This window comes from Ananas comosus, unplaced genomic scaffold (assembly GCF_001540865.1).
Source record: "Ananas comosus cultivar F153 unplaced genomic scaffold, ASM154086v1, whole genome shotgun sequence".
NCBI classification, from domain to species: Eukaryota; Viridiplantae; Streptophyta; class Magnoliopsida; order Poales; family Bromeliaceae; genus Ananas; species Ananas comosus.
This window is the reverse complement of record NW_017891047.1, coordinates 1-9,205: the sequence shown is the minus strand read 5'-3', so window position 1 is coordinate 9,205 and position 9,205 is coordinate 1.

Genomic DNA, 9,205 nt, shown 5'->3' with positions numbered 1-9,205 from the left:
GCTACCGCGTGAGGCTAAAGCTTTAGCAACCACGCACGGGTTCCTATCACTACAAGCTTCCCGCTAGTACGTTCTTCGCGTAGTTAGAGGGATATCATAACATTATGTGACCTAGAATCGTTTAACGTTCTAAGCTCACAAACTAGACACACACCTCGAAAAAGTGTCAAAAACCTGCCAGCAACAATGACAAAGCTGGGGACCGTGCGTGGGGCTCCCACAACCAAACTCTGAACCGTGGTTTTAGGGTTTTAACCTTAAAAAACAGTCGGGAGCCTATCGGACGTCGTCCCGAACATGGCCTTTTTCTGACCAAAACATGGCCATGTTCCTAACTACCAACATGGCCATGTCGGTAGCCCGAACATGGCCATGACTCGGCGTCTGGCGCGCTGGGCTCGGAGCCCAAACGTAAAAGCGTCCCGAACATGGCCATGTTCTCGGGCACATGGCCATGTTCCTCCGTCTAAAGCACGTCAAACTTGACGTCCCCCAAAAAGCGCTAACATAGGATAGATAATCATTGAGGTGCGGGGAATCCCGAAGGGACTCGAAGTGTCGTCGTCCTCTTCTCCATCCCCTCAAGAGGTGTGGGAGGGAGAGATAAAGAAACTAGAACCAACCAAATTAAAAACTAAATTCGAAGAGAACAGTGCGGGGCCCTGGGTCGCCTTCGGGCGGGCCGCGCACGGGTCTGGGCGGTATACAGATGTTGTATATTCCGCAGATTTTTGTTGTTATTATTTTCGTTATTATGCTCCAATGCCAAAGTCTTCGGCATTGCCATTATCAACTTCGCCTCGAACCTTTTGGAAATAAGGATCCGAAGCTTGAAGCTCTTTGATTCTTTCTAATAGGGTCGGTTGCACAACTAATGCGGCAAGTGTAGCCGGCACACCCGGCGCTACCACTTCCAACCCAAGCCTTTGCATCTCCTTTTGCAATAGCGGTTGAGGCGTAATTACCATCTCTAAGTTCTCCACCGATTTTCTACTTAGAGCATCGGTCATGATATTAGCTTTCCCGGGGTGGTATAGTATAATGACATCATAGTCCTTCAACAACTCCAACCACCGTCACTGCCGCATGTTCAATTCCTTCTGGGTGAACAGGTACTTTAGACTTTTATGATCTGTGTAGACCTCGCAATGCTCACCATACAAGTAATGCCCCCAAAGCTTTAGCGCGAAGATCACCGCGGCTAACTCGAGGTCGTGAATCAGGTAGTTCTTCTCATAACTCTTTAATTGGCGCGATGCATATGCAATGACCCGACCATTTTGCATTAGTACACACCCGAGACCAACATAAGAGGTATCACTGTACACTACAAAAGTCTCCCCCGGAGTCGGCAAGGCAAGCACCGGGGTCGACGTCAACCTGCTCTTTAACTCCACGAAGCTCCGATCACAATCGTCGCTCCACACGTACTTTACTCCTTTATGCGTGAGGTGCGTTAGTGGAGTGGTTATCTTGGCGAACCCCTCCACGAACCGCCGGTAGTAGCCCGCAAGTCCAAGAAAACTGCGGACCTCCGCTACATTCGTCGGGCGAGGCCAATCCTTTATTGCCTCTACTTTTTTCGGGTCTACCGAAACTCCGTCACCTGATATCACATGACCCAAGAATGTGACCTCCTTCAGCCAAAAGTCACACTTCTTTAGCTTTGCATAGGGCTTCTCCTGCCTGAGTATCTGCAATACAACTCTCAGATACTCTTCGTGCTCCTCTTCACTCCTTGAGTAAACCAATACGTCGTCTATAAACACCACGACGCATCGATCCAACAACGGCCTAAAGACTCGATTCATCAAGTCCATAAATGCTGCCGAGGTGTTAGTAAGTCCAAACGGCATTACCGTGAACTCATAATGGCCATACAGCGTACGGTACGCCGTTTTGTGCACATCCTTCAGCCTAACCTTTAGTTGATGATACCCCGATTAGAGATCAATCTTCAAATACACCTTGGACCCTTGCAACTGATCGAATAAATCATCAATCCTTGGCAACGGGTACTTGTTCTTTATCGTCACTTTTGTTCAACTCGCGATAATCTACGCAGAGTCGAAGTGTGCCATCCTTCTTCTTCACAAATAGCACCGGAGCTCCCCACGGTGACACGCTCGGCCTCACGAAGCCTTTATTGAGCAAGTCTTGCAATTGGCCCTTCAACTCCTTTAGCTCCACTGGTGCCATTCTATACGGAGCCTTCGAAACTGGTTCCGCCCCGGGAATCAAGTCAATGACGAACTCAACTTCCCGTCCGGTGGCAGTCCCGGTAACTCCGCCGGAAATATATCCAGGTACTCGCACACTACTCGAATATCCCCCAACTCTGGGTACTCCTTTCGAGCATCGACCATGGTTGCCAAATAGGCCTTACACCCTTCCTTGATCATCTTTTTCGCCCTTACAGACGATATGGTCGCCGCGAAGTGCCTACTTTTGCACGCTTGGTATACCAACTCTTCTTGATTAGGCTCATGAAAAGCGATCACCTTGCTTTCACAATCTATAACCGCATAGTACTTGGAGAGCCAGTTAGTCCCCAAGATAACATCGAATCTCCACATCTGATCTAACACTAGCAGATCTATCGGGATAATCCAATCGCCTATTTGCACTGGACACACCAAACACTCATCATGGACACTGAATGCATGTTCTGGGGCGTCCACCCACCAGTAATCCTCGTTGTACACCATCTCTATGCCGTGAGTTTGAGCAAATGATGTGCTAATGAATGAATGAATGAGATGCGCCTGTATCAAATACTGCTCTACCTCTAGTGCCTTTAATCATAATTATACCTGCCACGACGTCGTCGGGTGCTATAGGTTGCTGCTCCTCCACTTGAGCGGCAAAGACTCGGCCGCTAGGCACTCTCGATCCCTCCGGCTGATGCGGTGATGACGCGCGCCCAGCCGACATCGCTGGTGGCAACCCCGCAAGCTGTCTCGGGGTAGACGGTGCTGATGCCGCCGTCAGCGCAGACGACGTCCATGTCGGGCACTCCCGGATAAGATGTCCCAGTTGGCCACACTTGAAACACTTGCCATCACGCTGCGGGCAAGTCGACACTCGGTGCTCACCGCCACAAATAACACATCGAGGAGGTCTCCAGTTCCTAGACTGCTGTCGGGGATATCGAGGGGGTTTCTTAGCATTCGGCCGGCCCCCGGCACCACCCGCCGTTCGCTTCTTGCCCTTGTCCTTGCTCTTGGCCATAGCCTCCCGTTCTTCAGGTACGTGGGCGCTACCGTGCTCCGCCCACAATACTCTATCAAAGACCTTCGCAAAGGTCGTTAGTGTGATATACCGAAAATTCGGAAAATAAAAGTATCGAACTTTAGTCAAATTGACCAAAGTGCGAGGACGGTACACTTCGGAAAGCCGAAGGTGTTAAAATGATCAAAAGTGAGTTGTGGAAGGTTTTCGAGAGCTAAAGAATCAAATTCTGCAAAACTGCAGATTTTCAGCTCTCGGAGCGCATCCCTTGTCACGCCCCGGACCGCTGCCATTTGGTCCGACCCTCGAGCACGTTCAAACAGAGCGGACGGGAAGAGTTTCCCTATCCGCCCAAGGCTCATCACATGCACATTTCAATCAATTAGAGAAAAGCGCTAGCGTAACATACACAACGCTACACGAGGGTTAAGCAGTAGCCATAAGTGAAAGAAAAGGAAATTAACATTTACACAAGTAATATGATTCATTTTAGATCATATACATTTGCATCCATCTCTTACATTTAGAATCTTCTTTGCATTTCATTAACAAATTCCATCATTTCTTTCTTTACATCACATTTACCTCCAAAATGAGCTTTACATTCTTTTCTTTACATCAATAATATCAAGTACAAAAGATGGCATAAAAGGGTGTCTACTAACAAAATTGTAACCCAACTCTGGTGGCCCCGGACTAGAGGCGCATACCTTTAGCCTCGTGCTGTTCGCTTCGCTGGCTCGCTCTCGGGGTCCCGGTCTGGTGGAAAAAGTGGGGTGAGAACTACAACAAAGTTTCCAGTGGGTTCGGGCCTCAACCATCAGCGACTTTCAGCTAGGACTAATCACGGATAATAGAAAGGATAGCGGTAAGTCAGTAACCAGACTTATACATGATGCGTAGTATGCCTAATCAAAAGCACAAGAAGTATTGCCTCAACATTTAAATAAATGCAGGTTATGCATGTTCTTTAGTTTCTTTTGTACTTTCACTTTGCTTCGTTTACTCTTTAGCTCTTTAATCTTTAATGGCTAGCCCGGGTGGTTTCGGCCATCATTTTAACTTGGCTCACGCTTACTAAGTCCATCATCGCAGGAAGTCACAGCCTAGACCGTCCTTTCGGGTCTACTCCAACCGGGATGCATAACTCTCGGGAGCGCATCGCCGAGGGGGAGGCGACCGCCCTCGAGCCACGGAACTCAACAGCAGTATGATCATATCCTTAAACTCAAAGGATTATAGTTCAATCTTTTGACTTTACACTAGCTCTTAGATGTTCTTTACATCACTTTATGTTGCAAACTCATGCAATCACATTCTTTACATGTTATTACTCTTGCTAACTATAGCAATCATTGTTCTTCTTGCATTTTTCTTTATACTTTACTTTACACGTTGTCACCTTCTTCATTCTTCTACATCACTTTAGTTTTTACATCACACTAGACTCTTAGTGTCATTTCACATTATTTTATCAAATGCCACTCGATTATGTCTTTGTGCCACTGCTGTTCTTTTACTCACTTTGGTAGCTCACCTCTTCTCTCGTATGCATACATCTAGGGCTTTGACCATATTAGGTTCTCAACATCTCATATGCATTTGTGCTCACAATCAATGATCATCACATTTCATCATTACTTTACCCTAAAATGCATTCACAATATATAGAACATATGCCTCAAAGAATTGACACATTAGGCATAGAGAGAATTTCAATGTTGTTTGAACAGCACCACCCACTTTGTAGGTCTCTTTAGGTTGCTCGATGATTTTCTTAGGATTTTTAGATGCTCGTTCTTTACCATGCGGCAAAACGAACCCTTATTAGGCCACTCTTGCCCAAATTTTCATACACTTTTGTCGCAAATGCTATTCGAGCTCGCACCATACGCGCTTCGGAAATACCGCCGAATTAGGTTTTTAGAGGCGTCAATCTGCCACTTAGAAACCTTCATGAGCAAAAGCCCAATTTGGGTGCCTAGTCCAACTGTATATCAAAACTAGGGTTTGATCTCATTGGGAAGCAAAATAGCATTCTATTATACTCTAAAATAGCATTAGAAACATCATCTTTTAGGCTTTCCAAAACGCCTAGTTGGATTTCACCATAGGAAGTGGGGTTGAAGCTTCACTTGAGCGCTCAACCATGGATTGATCTCTAAAGGGAAGCAAAAGAAAGCTTCAAAACTCTTCAAATATCCCATGAAAACCCATTTCCTAGCGTGTATTCAAAACTCATTCTAGGATTTTTGTTACAATTATAGATCAAGTCTTACCTTGTAAGCTTTCCTTTCTGTGCCCCAAGAGAGGAAGAAGATGATGAGCTCCTTTGCGCCTCCAAAAGCTTCTCTTCACCTTTCTTCTCTGTCTTTGTCTTCACGTCTTTTTTATTCCGTTCTTCTTCTTCTCTTCCTTCTTTGTCTTCTAGAGAGAGAAAGAGAGGGAGAGAGTGTGAGAGGGAGTGGAATGAGAGTCGAATGACAGCCTCTCTCAGCCTCCCTTTTACATAACCCGGTTGTGCGGATGGGTTGCAAAAATGCTAATTAAGAACCCTCAACTCTTCAGTTCGTATTTCAGACGCCGGACGGGCAATGCATGTGGCTGGGGCGGGTTTTTTCGCGGCTCGGGATCCGTTACTCCCGACTAGGGGACGGTCTCACGACGAGCTTCCCAGCGGCTGGGCCAGAGCTGCTTTGGCGCGCGATTGCATCGTCTCTCCTAGGGGGACCCCGGCTCTCTAGACAGAGACGGTTCCCAGAGAGCTGTCCTTCCCAGGACTTAGCGATTTTTCGGCTGTCTCATTCTGCACCGCTTTCGGGACCGGTCTCTCCACCAGGGGACCGGTCCCGAGAGTCTAAAATCTGCAGTTTTGCCAGAATTTGATTCTTTAGCTCTCGAAAACCTATCCGTAACTCACTTTTTGATATGTTTAACACTTCGGAGCTTTCGGGAAGGTGCACCATTCTCGCACTTTTGCGTTCAATTTGACTAAAGTTCGGATATTTATTTTCCGAATTTTCGTAATTACATTCTCACCCCTTAAAATAATTTCCGTCCGCGAAATTACGGTCATACCTTAACTCCGGTCGACTCTCAAACAGACATGACGGATTTCTTTTCCGCATTGACTCCCTCGAGCTCCCAAGTTGGATTCTCGCACATCGATGGTTGCTCCTGGACCTTACATATGCGATATCTTGCGACTTCTAATCTTCTTGCACCTCTCGATTCGAGAATGCACACGGGTTACTCCTCATAGCGAATGTCTTCACGTAGCTCCACGGGCTCGTACTATCTAATATAATGTGTCGCCCCCCCCCATTGCGACTACTTTCGGAGATTCGACACATGGAAAACATGTGAACTCCGGCCGGATGATCTCGGTGGTAAGTGCGAGGCTTGTATTGTACCGCCACACACGTGTCTATATCTCAAATGGTCAACATATCGGGATCTAGCGTTCCCACAGGACCCCGAACCGTTTGATTCCTCGCCACGGCGATTTACTCTCAGAGAATACACAGGTTCTCCAACCGGGCGAACATCTAATCCTTCCTATCGCTTGTCGGCATAACTCTTTTGCGAGATTGCGCCCGTCGCCACCGCTGACGGGCAATGGCGAACTTTTCTCTTCCGCCTCCCGCCACATCGGGGCCAAGAGCCGCTCGTCCTGCCCACGTCGCTCAATGGATAGCGAGAACGCACACTTACGTCGCATTATAGCCTGCCTCAAAAGGCGCCATTGCTGATGCTACTTCTTGGCAGCCCTATTTCTTGTAGCCGCGTAACTGCGCCATATTGCAAGAAATCATGCCATCCTCCTTTGTACTCTAGCACACACCGCTCGATGCCCAGCATCCTCAAGGGAAATTTGTAATCTCGGTCGCTCCTGACTGCCCATCACTCTGCAGTGAAATGCTGTACTGAAAGTCGAGCCGTAGTGACCTAGCGCGTTCTTCCAACTCTTCAAAGTGAGGATGTGAATCTGGTCGGCGCGAATCCGACATCGATCGATTACTGGACCCATGAAGTCTTCACAACCTATGTCGAATAACTTGCCGCTAGCTATGTCTCCCGAACACGTAGTATGATCGGCAAAGAGTGTGCCATTTGTCAATCGATTCCATATACCCATATCGCCGATCTATGTCCGCCTTTGTGATCGAGGCAACTCGGTAACAAAGTCCATTGCCTATGTTTTGTCAATTTCCAAACGGGTATTTTGGCTTAGACTTATGCAGCTTCCCCGCACGGAAATCGGCGCTCAGCTTTCACTTGTTGGCATGATTAGACATTGCGCCACAAACTCCCAAATATCGTCTTTTCATACACGCACAATAGTGCTACTTTCAATCTGTATACATTTTAGTGCCGCCGGGGGGGGTGTATACCTCTAGGGAGATTGGTGGGCTGGTCTGCATAAATCGCCCTTCGAACATCATCATTTTAGGCAAACACCATCGATTTTCGAAATCGAAAGTGCGCCATGCAGCTCAACGCCAAAGTCTTCGGCCTTTACCGTCCTCAATACATCATCCAACCTTTTGGACGTATAGGATCCGAAGCTTGTGAACTCTTTGATTTCTGCAAATGGTCGGTCTTGCAGCAGCTAGATGTGGCAAGTGTAGCCGGACTCCCCGGCGCTACCACTTCCAACCATAATCGTTGCATTTGCCTTTTGCAATAGCGTCGGTTGAGGCGTAATCCGTCGCTTAAGTTCTCCGCGATTTTCTACTTAGAGCGGTGCGGCCTACGACATTGCGCTTTTCACAGGGTGTGATTATAATATGGTGACTATCTAGTCTTTTAGCACACTCCAACCACCGCCGCGTGTCGACATATCATTCTCTTTCTGCTCTTTGGTGAACAACATACTTTAGATCTTGTCGACATCGGTAATATGACCTCACAATGTTCACCATACAGGTAATGCTCCAAAGCTTTAGAGCGAACAATCACCGCGGGCTCAACTCGCGAGTCTGTGAAACCGGGTCAGTTCCTTTCTCATAATTTAATGTCGCGCGATGCATAAGCAATGCACCCAGCCTTCTGCATTACGTACAACACCCGAGACCCCATACGAGCGCGTCACTGTACACTACAAGGTCTCTCCCGGAGTTGTCAAGGCAAGAACCCGGGGTCAACGTCAACCTGATTGCTTTAACTCCTCGAAGCTTCTCGATCGCCGAATCCGTTCGCCATCCAGAGTCACTTAATCCCTCCTTTATGCGTGAGGCGGGTGCTTAGCGGAGTGGTTATCTTTTGGGGAAACCCCTCGCACGAACCGTCTTCGCGTATGCCCGGGTGTAAGCCCGCCAGTCAAGCAACCAACTGCGGATCCGCTACATTTCGTTCGGGCGAGAGGCCATCCTTTATTGCCATCTACTTTCTTCGGGAGCCCTCTACCGAACGTTCCGTCGCCCGATACCACACGGTATGCACCCAAGATTGTGACCTCCTTTAGCCAGAAGGTCACACTTTCCCTTTAACTTTTGCATAGAGCTCTCTTGTCTGAGTATCTGCAACACCGCTCTCAGATGCTTCTTTCGTGCTCCATCCTCACTTCTCTTGAATAACACCAACACGTCGCCTGTCAATAAACCCACACGATCCGATAACACACGGTCCTAAGACTCGACATTCATTCAAGTCCATAAATGCCGGTCTGCCCGGGCATTGGTAAGGCCCACACGGCTTACGTCAAACCTAAATGCCATAGGCTACCTGGGTACGCTCTGTTTTGTGCACATCTTTCGGGCCGAATCTTTTAATTGATGTAAAACCCCGATTGCGAGATCCAATCTTCGTAATACCTCTGGCGAGACCCTTGCAAGCTGATTTCCGAACATCCATCAGTCCCTTCGGCAAGGGGTACTTGATTCTTCTATCCGTTACTCTTGTTACAACTGCGATATTCTACGCACGGTCGAAGCGATGTGCATCCTTTTCTTTCCACCAAATAGCACCGGAG